The sequence below is a fragment of the Triturus cristatus genome, chromosome 8 (assembly GCF_964204655.1).
Source record: "Triturus cristatus chromosome 8, aTriCri1.1, whole genome shotgun sequence".
NCBI classification, from domain to species: Eukaryota; Metazoa; Chordata; class Amphibia; order Caudata; family Salamandridae; genus Triturus; species Triturus cristatus.
This window is the reverse complement of record NC_140591.1, coordinates 719,029,315-719,045,063: the sequence shown is the minus strand read 5'-3', so window position 1 is coordinate 719,045,063 and position 15,749 is coordinate 719,029,315.

Here is a 15,749-nt window from a genome sequence, read left to right as displayed (position 1 = left end):
GCGTGCAGCAGTGTGAGGCGTGCAGCAGTGTGAGGCGTGCAGCAGTGTATGGCGTGCAGCAGTGTTTCGTGAAGCAGTGTGCGGCGTGCAGCAGTGTGCTGCGTGCAGCAGTGTCGTGCAGCATGCAGCAGTGAGTAATGCAGCAGTGTGCAGCAGTGTGTGGCGTGCAGCAGTGTGCGGCGTGCAGCAGTGTGTGGCGTGCGGCGGCATGCAGCAGTGTGTGGCCTGCAGCAGTGTGCGGCGTGCAGCAGTGTGCGGCGTGCAGCAGTGTGAGGCGTGCAGCAGTGTGAGGCGTGCAGCAGTGTGTGGCGTGCAGCAGTGTTTCGTGTAGCAGTGTGAGGCGTGCAGCAGTGTGCGGTGGGGAGCAGCATGCAGCAGTGTGCGGCGTGCAGCAGTGTGCTGCGTGCAGCAGTGTCGTGCAGCATGCAGCAGTGAGTAATGCAGCAGTGTGCAGCAGTGTGTGGCGTGCAGCAGTGTGCGGCGTGCAGCAGTACATTCCGTATGACTGCCCTCCTCAAATCTGTGCTGCTGCTAGAGACAAACAAACATTGTAAATTATCTACGTATCTAAGACACATTAACATCATTACAAGGCCATGTGCTTGCCCCTGAAAGCTCAGGTAGCCATACTAGCTAAACATTGAGTCACGTCTTGAGCCAATCAGGTGAAGTTTTACAAGTCTTGCTGAATGCTGTTCCTCTTTATCAGACAAAGTAAATTCCAGGACAGAACAGATGAAAATGAAATGTGTCCTTCTCCGATTGGGTAATGTAGTAGCATATAGTCACATATAGTGTTTCCTTGAAGTGGCAGCTCAGCTGCAACTTAATCAGAGGAAAGCCTCTGAATGAAGTAGAGAGTATGGGCATTACTCAAAGGAGCGACCTGCGGCTCTCCAAAGAGCAGACACCCCGTCAACAAACAACCCTATCATCTGCTGTTCTTCGTGGTAACTAGTGATAAAGTAAACATAATCAAACACCGCTCCATAAAAAGAGCCTCAGAGATGCATATTGAGGTGGTTGGGGCAGGGGAGTTTAAACCTGTATTTGTAATCACAGCTCGGAAAATATGCTCCCTCGATAGCAGGTTTTGAATTGATTTTTGCTGGATAGTAAAGTTGCTGGCGTGGGCAGGCAGAGGTTTCTTCCAGTCTGCTTGTGAAAGTCAGAAACAGTGAGTAGATAATGCCTCTTGTTCTCTCTAAAGTTCATTCTTTAACTCAGAGAAATTCCAGGTCATAGTGATGAATATTAGATGCCTTAGATGCAAAAAAACAGGCACTGGGCTCTGCACTGAACCAGCTCAGCACCATGTGGCCCCAGAGCTCAAACACAGCCCAAGAGCACAGAGCGAAGCAGAGTGCGCCCTGCGATGGGAACCCCTCAATGGTAACGGGTCCTTACTCCCAGGGAGGCACTACAAGGTCATACCAAGAGCAGAACGTGCGCTATACTACTGGGTGCAGATGACATAAATATCATAGCTTGAGTGTGACACATGACGAGTGTCAAGTAAAGTGAATTATATTTAGGATATGATGCTTATATAGAACAAACGTGAATAGTTAGATAGTTTTCATTGCAGCCCCAAATCCTTGATGTTTACCCATATGGCTTATTTCTTTGTGAATGGTGCCCCATTCTATCTGTGAAAGCCTGTTTTTTGGTGCAAAGTTCCTGTATGGCCTGCAGACACGCATTGTGCAGCTATAAAGATTTTTGCATGTAACTATTTACTTGTATTTTTTTGCAAAGTACCCGAGGAATGCGGCTTATATGAACATGTAAATAAACATTAAAATGAGGGTAAACGGCTGGATAGCAATAAAACGCATGGAACACATTGTCTAGGGCTGTTGGGATAGACTCTGAGGAAAGGAGGTTGGATTAATCTCACTTAATGACGATGCATTGTTTCAACGGAGCAGTACTGAATTATTTCCTTTTCTACGGCTCACTGTGCTCCTTTGTAAATGATAGGGTTGGGTGTGAAAGGCTAGCTCTCTTAAAACGCTCGGTGTTAGCACCATTGTTATCAGAGACGCTTGAGCCCCGGAGAGGCGCGGAAAAAGTAGGTGTGAAGAGCTGGAGGTCGCTATCTTTATGACACGCACGTGCTCAGGGTCACTGATACTGAGGAAAAGAACCCGACAGAGTCACAGGAAGAAATAACGGGCGGCGAGAGGTGAGGCAGCGGAAGGAGTAAGTAATGGCAGAAATAAAATACCATTACTTACCTGAGAGTGGGGATGGGCACAGACACCGTGTTCTAGAGCCAGGCGTGCCAGGGAGGAACATCTTAATGCTGTTTAAGGATCGAGATGGGTTTAGCGAGGTTCTTCCCATTTTACACAGAAAAGGAAAACCAAAGTATGTGATACAATCATTTGCCGAATCATGCGGGAAATACGAGGTAAATGATACGGTGAAGAAAAGCAATTTATGCAGCCCCTGTGATCAAAGGCAGATTATATGGCATGTTCTGTTGCATTACTGTATGGTAATATATACATTTTAATAGCCGTTTACATATAAATGGATCTCAACGCTATAGAAAAGATCTTTCCCAACAAGCAGGAAGTGGGATAAGGGAGGGGGTGGCAAATGGTGATCACTTTCGCGGCCGCTTTGATGTCCTCAGTGGCCGCGGCTCACTGAGGACATCAAAGGGGCTGCGAAGTGATCAGGCAGTGCTTTTCAGGCTGCCAAATGGTGCGCGCGCCCAGGGCACATGCACTGTATTTGGAGGCCTGAAAAGCCACTGTTTGCACTTCCAAAACTCGCTTACTATAAGTCTCGCCAGAGCAGCGCTAAAGCGCTGTCTCAGACGAGACCTAATGATAGCGTTTTTCATTATGTTGCGGTAGGTAGAATTTAATGACAAACATTGCCAGATCTATGTCCCCATCTGACATTCAATGGGCCAATATAATTAAGGTACAACTAACTACTGAAAATTAATGAAGGCAGAAATATCTATCTAGAGGTGCTTAAATATAGTAGCAAAATGGCAAAGTTCTTCCTGAGCAGGGTCACCACTGCCCATAATCAGTTCAGGGTATAATATGAAAAGTGCAGAGGTTTGAATCAGTAGACTAGGGAGCAGTCAGATACATGCTTATTTACATGCCTATTTACAGGTGCAGACTGCAGTGAAATGACTGCCCTTTCCAGACATTTTATTAACCTGGCCAGTAGATGTAAATCGATGCCCTGCAAGCAGGCGGACATTGCCACCTCCAGAGTCCATACTCCAAACCAAATGAAACATCAGCGTACAGCTGTTTTCTTAGAATGCAAATAATATTAGTAAGAGACTCGGGGCAGATTTATGTAGGACTTGCGCCACTTTTACGCCGCCGTTGCGTCACTATTTGCGTAAACCCTGCCCAACGTTGCGCCCTATTTACATTGTGACGCATCTATGGAGATGCGTCACGGTGTAAAGCCCTGCGCCACATGAATCTTGCGTCAGGTTACATGTGGGCATTTCTACGCAGGGGGGGAGCGTTCCGTCGCAGGAACGCCCCTGAAAAGTGAATCTACAAGATTTCACTGAGTCACTTTTCCAACGCTGGTGCATCAAAACCCTGCGCCTGCTTGAAGCAGACGTAAGGCTTGACGCATCTGTTACAGATAGGGCAAGTTGGAAGAGTGCTGGAGTTGCGTGTCGCACGCAACACTACTTCAGCACTGCGCCAACTTTATGCCCCAGATGCGGCACGCATCTGTTTATTCCTGCGCCATGATGCGCCGCATTGTAAATGCGGTACAAATGGGGGTTATGATGGACGGAGCATCAGAACCAATCAAACACTCACACCCAGTCAACAGATGTGGGTTTGATCCATCACCGTTGTTTAGCCCACTCTGCCACCCCAGTTCAGACATGGCCATATGCAAATCAGTCTGACCCTGTGCCTCATGAGAACAGTCCAGCCCGAACTGCCAAGCCATGCCTTCCCTGGACCGGAAACAAGCTTCCTAGGACTGGTTTCTGGCATTTCAGCCGTCTTCAGCCAGGCTTGCTTGAATCCAGTGGCAAAGTGAGCAAGGGACTCACGTCTGAGCACACCCTGCCAACTTATGGCGAACAAAGCGGTACAAATGGGGGTGGTGATGGACGGAGCATCAGAACCAATCAAACACTCACACCCAGTCAACAGATGTGGGTTTGATCCATCACCGTTGTTTAGCCCACTCTGCCACCCCAGTTCAGACATGGGAATATGCAAATCAGTCTGACCCTGTGCCTCATGGGAACAGTCCAGCCCGAACTGCCAAGCCATGCCTTCCCTGGACCGGAAACAAGCTTCCTAGGACCGGTTTCTGGCATTTCAGCCGTCTTCAGCCAGGCTTGCTTGAATCCAGTGGCAAAGTGAGCAAGGGACTCACGTCTGAGCATACCCTGCCAACTTATGGCGAACAAAGCGGTACAAATGGGGGTGGTGATGGACGGAGCATCAGAACCAATCAAACACTCACACCCAGTCAACAGATGTGGGTTTGATCCATCACCGTCGTTTAGCCCACTCTGCCACCCCAGTTCAGACATGGCCATATGCAAATCAGTCTGACCCTGTGCCTCATGGGAACAGTCCAGCCCGAACTGCCAAGCCATGCCTTCCCTGGACCGGAAACAAGCTTCCTAGGACCGGTTTCTGGATTCAAGCAAGCCTGGCTGAAGACGGCTGAAATGCCAGAAACCGGTCCTAGGAAGCTTGTTTCCGGTTCAGGGAAGACATGGCTTGGCAGTTCGGGCTGGACTGTTCCCATGAGGCACAGGGTCAGACTGATTTGCATATGGCCATGTCTGAACTGGGGTGGCAGAGTGGGCTAAAGAACGGTGATGGATTAAACCCAGATCAGTTGACTAGGGGTGAGTGCTTGCAATGTTCAACACTCCGTCCATCATTTCCTTTGGTTTTGCATTGTAAATGCGGCGCATCATGGGTGGCGCAAGGGTAAACTTGCGTGCCACATCTTTCCTGGCGCATCCCTGCTGATTCACAGAGATGCGCCAGGCAACATAAATCTGCCCCTCGGTACTTCCTGCATCCTCTGCAACATGAGCATGAGTGCGGGTATCCCCACGGTGTAGTGGTTTTAAGAGGTGTAAGTAAACATCTAAGATAAATATATTTTGCTCATAACAGATGGTTCGTATGCAGACCTGAGGATTGAGACTCTGGAAAGAAGATAAAAGAAGGGAAGCTCAGGCCTATCTTGCAAACACCTCAATAGTTTTGATGTAGGTACAAGCTCTATATGCTTGCTTTACTCGTAATATAAATTGTCCATAGTTTTGCTGTTGAACCCAAATCTCATTTATCTGTAATTCAGCTAAGAAATATTGATACATTTCCATTCCGTTGACTTTGTGGATTTTGGCATTGTCTTGATGCTCTTTCCAAATACATGCTTTCAGGGATTGCACGGGATCATGTTTCAAGCAGTAGCAACACTTAACGAATAATGCATAAGGAGATGTAGAAAGGTTAATCATGACAAACTGTAAATGTAGTTGGCTAACAAGCTATAGGTAGATCAAACACCATCCTAATTGCCTCTGATTGAATTTGTGCCGAGTCAGGGTGCAGTCTGGTGCCACAGGTAGGAGCCCCATAACTAATGGGTAGTTTGAATTTGGCTCTAAAAACGTCATAGGAACGCTAGTTCCGGTGAGGCTATACAGCCTTATTGGTCTTAGTTGATGCTGTAACAACTGAGCCCAGCTTTTCATGGATTTCAATTGGGTTTTCAATGTTAATTTTGAATCAATCGAGATTCAAAGGGGCAGATTTATGAGGCCAGTTGCGCCATCGGAACGTCACTTTTTGTGACGTTCAGTGGCGCAGAAGCCTGCGTGATATTTATCAGGCAGCACTGAGCCACTTTTTGTGGCTTAATGCTGCCTCATAAATATCAGTCCCTTCAACGCAGTGTTCTGCGTTAAAGGGGCGTGCAATGGGTGTTGCTGGGGGCGTTCCCAGCAACATCCATGGCCTTTTGACACTGCCCCAGATTTACGAGAAATCGTAAATCTGAGGCAGCGCCAAAAGCTTACGCCTCCCCAGGGGAGGCAACAGGGAGGCGCAACGGGGAGAAATATCTTTATTTCTCCTCGTTTTTCCTTTTTCTATGTGTGCTGCATTCTGCAGCACCCATACAAAGAGGAAAAACCTCTTGTGATTATTTTTGTACAGAAAGGTTTCCCTTCCTGTACAAAAATATTCATCTCCGCAACGCAGGCACCCTTGCACCATGGTGCAGAGGTGCCTGCGTTGGCGCAGGCAGCCCATTATGCGCCGGCGCCGGCGCAGGGGAAAGGAACAGGAATGCGCCGCATTTTATAGATTCGGCGCATCCCTGCCCATTTCTTTTGCCGTAGGGAAGCGCAGCAGGAAGGCCTGCTGCGCTTCCCTACGGGTAAACCTCATAAACTGCCCCAAAGTTTCTGGTATTTTCCAATCCTTCAACTTCCGCCAGAGAGCGGCCCGATTAACTTTATCAAAAGCCACACCATAGCCAAGAAACAAACATACAATAGAGACTTTTGGACTACTGTTTTTTTGCCAGCAGGATTATAGAACATACATTATCTAGAGTTTCATTGCCTCTTCTAAACCCTCTCTGACAGAAGGGTAAGATTTTAAGAGAATTGTTCCAGATTTCCAAATCTGCCAGTACTAATTTAACGAATATTTTGGGCCCGATTCACAAAGGTAAACAAGGACGAAAGTCTAACTTTACAACTTTCGGTATTTACATAGGGCATTTATGAGTAGTAAAGCTAGACTTTTGTCTCAGTTAAACTTAAGTTTTGGTCTTAAGTTTAACTGAGACAAAAGTCTAGCTTTACTACTCGTAAATGTCCTTGTGAATGCCGAAAGTTGTAAAGTTAGACTTTTGTCTCAGTTTACCTTTCTGAATTGGGCCCTTTGGCTTCCGAATCCAACAAGCCTACTGTACAGATGTTTCTGGCTTGTCTGTTGCTCCCTTTTTAGGTCTCGCCTGACCCAGCGCATGCGCTGGTCTGGCAAGACATTTTGTGAGGGCTCCAAAAAGTGCTACCAGGCCAGCCTAGAGCTACAGTGCATGTGCGCGTGCGTCGCGCTTTACCGCGATTACTTTCACTTTCGCAGCTGCTTTGATGTTTGATCGCGATTGCGATCACTTTCGCGGCCGCTTTGATGTTCTCCGTGAGGCTTCAATAGATTGCAGCAGTTAAAACAAGCATTGGCATAGCCAATAGGTCTCGCTTTTGGGACCTTATAAGTGTTTAGTTATGCAACTGTTGCATGACTAAACACTTATAAGGTCCCAAAGGCGATACCTATTAGCTATGCCAATGCTTGTTATGTATGGGTTGTAGAACAGATCCCTGCCAGTTCTCTAAGATAGTGCTAGAATTTAAAGCACCATTATAAAATTTCAGTAGAATATCTCCCCATCTGCTGGGTTCATGTTTGACATTATTAAGATCTGGTGCCCCATTAATTTTCAGAGCAGCCATGGTTTTAACTATGTCAGATTTTTCCCATCTCTGGATTGCACAAGCCTTTGATAAATCTTTTGCTGGTCCAATAGCCCCTGTTCCATCTCTTTGGAAGGTCTGCGATTGTTACTAATATTTACTGTGCAGTTATTTTCCTTAAGATAGTACAGTTGCAATAGATATTTCTCCAAAGTCTCTCCATCAGTACCGGTCATTCCTGGAGAAGAGCAAACCAATTTCCGAATATGTTTCCAAAATTCTGTGTTATCCTTGGTCCTTGCCCATTTGCAGATAATATGCCATCTATTGCTATCAAATTCTGATTTTCCTTTCCAGCATTTTGCACTATATTCTCTTTTTCAATTTGGTGATTAGAAATTTACCCACCACCTGTAGTTTTTTCTTTTTTGTAGTTTCACAATTTCTTTCTTTAAAGACCTTAATTCATCCGTATACCATGACAAATCCATATGAGGATTACGTTTGCATGCCTGAGGGGTGCTAGTCAAACTCCTTGAGGTTCATCTTGGTTGGTAGTGTTCCACTAATTTGGAGACGATATTGACCAATAGGTTAACTAGAACATTATCCTCAGGTGTCCGGAGTAATTCTTTCACTAAATAATCACCTGTGCTCGCCCCCCCCCCCCACCACCCAATTAGGGCAGCGGAGTGTCGCTCCCCCTGCTGCCAGTGCAGCAGAGGTGAAAAATAATGTTGAAATCAAATGAATTACCATTTTATTTATCACTGCTCCCAGCCTGTGCAGTGTTTGAGGGCGGGGCATTGCTGCTGACTGGCAGCAGGGGAGTGCTGCTCACCAGACCTGTTTCCACTGCACATGCCACTTGGGCTGGCTGTCTTTCAACAGCCTGCCTGACATGTGCAGTGTAGACCTATCCACCTAGCTGTCTTAGACAGCTGGGTGGAGAGCAGACACAGGCTCCCTGTGCCTGCTGGAGCGTCAAGGCAGCCCTCTCCAGCCAATCCTGGCGCTACTCTCATGCTGCTCATGTGCAGCATGTGAGCAGCATCAGGATTTGGAGAGGGTTGGCTGAGTCTCCAGAAGTATTTGATCTGTCTGCACTCAAGACGAGGAAGCATGGGCAAGTACGTTTTACTTTTTATTTAAAAAAATTTGGCCCACTGACAATCACTGTGAGAAACTTGCATTGCCGTGAGCCTTAATAAAGGGAGATCTCAGTCACAGCTCGTTATATTAAATTTGTTAATGAGCCGTGATTGAGAGCTTTGAAATGCAAGCCTAAAGGCATTGTTATTTATTTCAGTGCCTGCCTCTGGGTTTTGTGCTTGGCTGAATGACTCTCTACTGTCGAGAGTCACCGCCCACCACTGCTGAGTGATGCTTCCACTGATCATAATCTGCTTGTGTTGGTTGGTTCCATTTGACTCACTGTAGTCTACAGTCCTCATCTGATGAGGACATGCTCTTGATCTGCTCTTTGCAGGTAGTTTCCAGGTTAAAAATAAATCTGACAATGAAAATCGCTTTTAGACCCAGGAAGAATTTTAAACAAGATTTCCATTACTAAAAGCTGAATGTAGACAAAAGTGTAATACAAGATGTTTGGCACAGTCCTCTTTTTATGCTTGTCTCGCAATGGTATAACTGGTTGAAAACGTCCATTGAGATTAACAGCCCATGGTTGTACAACATGGCCCAAAAGCGTTCATTACCACCACATATGTTACGGGGAAATAAACCATTTCTGACATTTTACAATATTGCTGAAGTTTCACTAGTGATGGATCTTGTAGGACTGCCTAAGAGAATTCCTCATTTACATCCCCCGTTAAAATTATTTCATGTTCTGGTAATACCTGCTGCAAGATATCAAGTTGTTCCAAAGGTACTCTGTGCATTATTTTCTTTCTTGAATTTTGAATCGGCTGGAATGTAGCTACGTAACAACAGAAACAATGCTTTATCTCTGTCATCGAATGTAATGTTCATTATTAGTACATAGCTTGGCTTAGTCTTGATTACTGGGCAACTACAATTTATTTTTCTTGCAATGTAAGTTACACAACCTCCTCTCAGCCTTCTATGATAAGCTAGTTTTGTAGCAGGTTAATATAAGTATTGAAACCTGGTAGACCAACAATTGAGTTTACCCAAGTTTCTTGTAAGCAAATGATGGAAAAGTGGCATATCCATGATGAGAAGTCTCTGTCAGTTATTCAATTTTTGGCTCCTGCTGTGTTCCAGAATAGACAGAGTGGTACATTCATATTCTTCATGGACCATAGGACTTCCTTCACCTAGGCCTTCTTGTGGTGTGTCATCAATTACCTGATCTCCAGTCTTCAGGTACTGGTGCTTGAGCCACACCTGTAAACGTGACTCGCTGCTCCACCAAACATGTTGCCATCCTGTTTCTGTAAACAAACAATGATTCGGTCTGCATAACTTTGTTGGAAGCTCCCTCATGCGCTTGTTAAAACACTTGAGTTCAACAAATTTGTGTTGTTGGAAGTGTGCTTACTTGTCTCAGTAGATATTTTTTTTTAATGGTGTTGGATACTTGGCTTCTGCTTCCTGTACTTCGTCAATATTCCTCTCCAAAAATGTCCTTTTTTGTAGCACGATTAACTTCACAACGCCTAGGTTCGCACAACTTATTTCAGTGGCCTCTATTATCTTATTACTTCCCACCCATCTGTCCTCTACACATTCCACACATTCAAGATCCCTTGATTTGATGGCTGCACTGGCTGGGATGGCTTCAGAAAGTCACAGGAGGGTGCCCCTGTTTAGTATATCATGTCTGCCTTCTCCATAATTGTTGCAAATTGCGTTACTGGTCGACTGAGGTATGAGCCCTGGTCAAGCAGCAACCACAATCTTAGTCAAGGTGAGGAACAGGGAAACCCTAAATTAACCTGTGCTGACTCTCTGGTAGTTTGGCACAGAGTAGTCAGGCTTAACTTAAAGTCTGTGTGTAAAGTATTTGTGCAGCACTTCAAAGAGTAAATAGTGAAAACCCCACACAAAAAGATCTCACACAAATTCATTAAAATCATTCTGACTTTAATAAATGAAAAAGACCAAAACTACAAAAATCCAAATAGTAGAACTGAAGATATTGATTTTTAAAGTTTAGAGTGAAAAATACCAACAAAAAGCAAGAACCGCTATTGGGGATATCTCGGCACGGTGAGCCGGGACAAAGTCCCAAGTGCAAGCCAACCACGATGTTATGCAAGTCTGCTGCAGGTACCCAGTTAGGCTCGCTTAACAGAGTACCTTAAATCCTCGTTAGGGAGCGCTACATGGAACAACGTCGCAGACGTGTTGCGAGAACGAGGCAATGCGTTGCTTTTGAGATGTGGCGAGGCTGTGGTTCAAGGTCCTGTTGCGTCAATGTCGAGAGTCCTGTCGACTGGGTTCATGATGCGATTTCAGGTGTCGAGGATACGAGGGTCAGCAGAGGCGATGTGCCGATTCCGATGAGCAGTGAAGCAGCGATGCAGAGTTTCGCCATCATTGTCAAGGCAGCCATCATTGAGGGATGTGAGGAGCTTGTGATGGGACTGTGTCACGCAGTGGCGGCTCAGAAGGTGATGCATTGGTCCCAAGATGTGGGAGGTGGCAATAATACGAGTCTCATGTGACTGGTCCAATCCAAGCAGCAGAGGCAATACGTCACTTCTACTTGTGGATGTGCTGCTCGGTTGAGGAGATGCTTCGGTTCTGCTCGGGTATGGGTCACTCATCAGAGAAAAGGAGTCGGTTCTGCTGGTAAGCACCATAGGCCCACTTCTAAGGGTCCAGGACTGCGGTGGCACCACTTGGCAGGGTAGACTCACAGATGACATATTCCAGGTGCAGTGGATGGAAGCCTGTTATGTCCCTGAGGGTTCAGATCAGGAGGGTCAAGAGATGCAGGTCCAGGCCTTCTCACCCAAAAAAGAGATCAGGACACCAATACATGAAGTCCAGCAGAGTGCAGTCCAGCAAGGTGGCAGTCCTTCAGCAGCACAGCAGTTCTTCCTGGCAGAGTCTCCACAGGTCCAGAAGTGTACTGAAGTGGTGGTGTCTGATTTTCAGTATTTAAACCCAGTGGTGCCTTTGAAGTGTTGGAGACTTCAAAGACATGCCTTTGAAGTGCACAAAGGTGCTCCGTTCTTGCCCTGGTTCCTGACTTACAGGTGGGTATGTAGCCCTTTGTGTGTGGGCAGGACACAGCCTATTCCGGTGTAATTGAGGCTGTGCCCAGCTCCTCCTCTCTCATCCTGCCAGGGATGGCCCATTGAGACATGTCTAAGCTCCCATTTTGTGTGGCTGTCTAGGATGAAAACACAAAGCCCAACTGCCAACTACACCCAGTCATGGGATGAGAGACAGGCTACAGTCCCCAAATGGCTAACGCAACAAAATTGCCTAGTTTCAAAAAGTGGGACTTTCATAATTGCAATTTAATATCTGACTTCACTATAGGTTTGGATTTTAAATCAGGACTCCAGAGACACCTGACTTAAAGGCTTTATCTCCCCCTAATTGCTAATTACACTTATAAAAATGTAATACGGTAATTTCAATGTTCTCCTATGGAAGAGGCAGGCCTTGAAGTAGTGAAAAATTAATATGAGAATTTTTCACTACCAAGATATGTCAAACATAAGTACATGTCCTGCCTTTTGCATGCAGCGCACACTGCCCTCTAATTTGTCAAGGGCCTACCTTGGGTTGACTTATATATATAAAAGAGAAGGTTTGTACCTGGCAAAATGTCTATTTTGACAAATTTGGTGTCTGAGTGATTCACCAGTCCCAAGTTACACTGCCTGTAAATGGACCCATTGCCATTGTGAATCCAGTAACAGTGCTCTTTTAATCATATTTAATCCACCTTCTTCTCGTTTGTGAACAAAAATGAGATGCACACTTTATTAACCACAGTGAAAAACTGTTTAAAACATAATTCCTCCCCTTGTAACAATATAGATGTCATTCATGATCATAAACAACCCAATGCATTTTGGGAGGTGTCACTTCGTCAGGGGTAGCTAAAATGTGAAGGTTGAGAAAGATTCCTGTCACAATTAACATGAAAAAACATATTACAAACAAACAGAAAACACTAAGAGTGCATCTAATGCAGCCTAGGCTAAATTTGGTCATAAGTTCCATTCCCAAGCATTTTTCACAATAGAAAGGAATGGTTCAGTGCGGAATTGTGACTAAATCTCTCACAGTAGGTTTGGGCACCTATTTAAACTCTCTGTTTCCTGCCACAAACCTCAAGTACAACTCCCCCACTTTGGTTTGCCCTCCTTGCGTAATAGTGTGTCGCGATGCAAACAGATCAGGCCTGCCTAGGGCTTCCACAGTTTACTTGACACAACTCAGCCACAGGATTCTAATCCCTAAGTCACAAGGAAGACAATCAATAATAACTTCCCAGTTGAACGATACTTTCCGATTGCTCCAAATCGAGGTCCAAAGTGGGACAAGCCTCACCAGGTCTACCATGTAGGGCAGACCCAGTTCCTCATGTAGGAAATAATGTGGCCTACCTTGCCCTACTTTCAGTAGGTGCCTTCGACAGCAATTCTGCTCCTGTTGAAGCCTGGTGCATTCCTAAAAGACCCATATCCAAGCCCCATAAGTCAGAGCGGATGTGCATTTCAATTTATATACCTCTAGGAGGAGTAAAATGGGTTTGCCACTCAAATGTTTCATGACACATCACACAAAGCCTCATGTGAGAGGTTAAAGCAAAGGCAGCGATTTGAGGTGCAAGGTAGGAAACTACTTCTATAGTCAAAGGTCACTTCAAGGTAGGGAAATTCAGTCAGCTTTGTAATGTGATTTCCCTCAATAGATATGGGTATGACCTTGATTCTTTGCTGTCCACTCACCATATAGTGAGTTGAAGATATATTGGGTTCGAAGTCTAAGCTGGATCCTGCCTATTACATTTCTTAAATTTGGGAAATATAACTGAGAGCTGCCAGGAAATTGAAATCCTCTGAGGAGCTATAGCATTCAGAATATTGGTAATGATGGGGCCCACAAATTGGTGTTTTCTTTAGAGTGGTCTATTGGGAACCCATCAGGACCCGGTGTTTTTGTCGGCTGGAAGAGATAGCTATGGGCACCTCTCCAACAGTAAAATATATTTCGATGGGGAACGTAGGGGTGTCATCTACCTGAGACTTATACTGATTATGCTGAAAGGAATATATATGTTTAAAATGATTGGTCCAACTATCTGCGCTAATGGTGGTGCCCAACCTTACTCTAAACACCCACAGTCCACCTCCCAGTCACAATATCCAAAAAATCCTTGGTATCTCTCTCCTTACAAGTTTTAATTAGACGTTCCCAAATTTCCTCCTTGAGGATAAGCTTTGCTTGTATAATGGCTAATAACAGAGTTTGTGGTCGTGTATATGTGTGTATAGGTGTGACTGACACAGTATCTGTGAGGTGTGTGTGCATGTAGTAGTGTTTGTATGCATGTGTCTCTGTGTTTGCAAGAAAATATCTGTAGTTGTGTATGTAGGTGTGCAACTGAGTTGTCTGTCAATGTATGTGTGCGGGTGTATGCGTAATTGTGTCTGTGAATTAATGTGTTGAGGTGTGTGGAAGTGTACATGTGTGTGTGACTGTATGGGGCTGTCTGTGTGGCTAATTGTGAGTGTAGGATTTTCTGGGTGGATGTACATGTATATGTATGTTACTGACTGTGTGTGTGAGTGTAGTTGTGTGAGTGTGTTTCTGTGTATCTATGTTTTATATGGGAGTTTTTCCTGTTATGTGTATTTATTTTTGGTTGTATATTTTCTCTTCTTGTGAGACTGTTTATGTATGTGTGCTTATGTATTGAGTTTGTCATGTTCTGTATATGTGAATATGCATGTGTGTGTGTGTGTTTTGTGTGTGCGTGTGTGTGTGTATACGAGTAATGAGTAATGATAGTTATGAAATGTGTGTGTGTGTCTACATGAGAGTATGTTAGGGTGTGAATTGAGAAAGATGGAGACTGTCCCGGTGTGGTGTGTTGTCACTGTGTTCCCTGGCCTTGTAGCATCTCAGGTGAAACTGATCTCATCTGTATTTAATTTCACTGATGGCTTTTGACGACCATTCTCCCCTTTACACTGGGTCCATATATAATGTGTTTGGGCCTAACTGTAACATAATAATGATGCTTCTTGATATATAAGTGGTGATTCACAACATAACGTGCCCGCCCCTAGAATAATGTAGGTCCTGGGAGAATGTTTGGAATTATGTGACATACTGGAGACACCCATAGCCTGATGATGCCAGATTCTGGCAAAATTCTGTCTTGGCTTTATGAAGATAATTTTTTGTATAATGGTGTCAATTTTTAGTTTAATGTGGGCACTCATTTCATGGTGATGCCTACTACTAGCACAGTGCGTTTCTAACTTAACAAGAAATTCCAGGCATTCCCTGGGGAGGCATGTTATGATGGCAACCATTTGTGACTTCCTGCTGAGCCGTGCATAATGGTGTTCATTTTCATCCTATTGTGGACATCCTTGACATGATATTGCCCATGCCTTTCATTATGTTCACCATGCCATCATGATGGCAAGTCGGTCATCAATGTGCCTGTACTAGCAGTTATAAACTATTATAGTCGTGGATTGTGTGTTTAAACAATATTTGATTAGTTAACTAATAGGGGACACTTGCATCTTACTTGTTGGTGTAAAGCAACAGATCTGAAAGCCTTTGTAACAAGTCTCCTTTATCCATTTATTAATATATGCATTCATCGAATTACCCATTTATTCATCCACTTAAGTCAAATGACCCATGCATCCAGCCATGCACTTATTTATGTCTATGCATTCACCAACCCATTCATCCATGCATGCACTCACCAGTTCATGCAGCATCTATCTATACATGCATTTACCCATTCATCCATATGCTCAATAACTCACTCAACCAGCCACCCCTTCAGCCACCCCTTCATTTTTTCATTCATGCACTCAATCACTCACTTCTTCTAATCAGTTTATTAGTTTTAAAAGTGCTGTCAATGGATCATATATCACTCTTTTTTTGATAATGTACATCTCAGATGCTTAGTCTAATATTTTCTCCTACTCATTTTTGTGTAAAATTCTATCCTTTGTCTTCAACTTTGTATCTAGCCTCTTCTGGATTCCTAATACTTCCTAATAGACTGGCTCCTATCTATAACTTTAAATGCCTCCCATTCCACAAATAGTACATCATG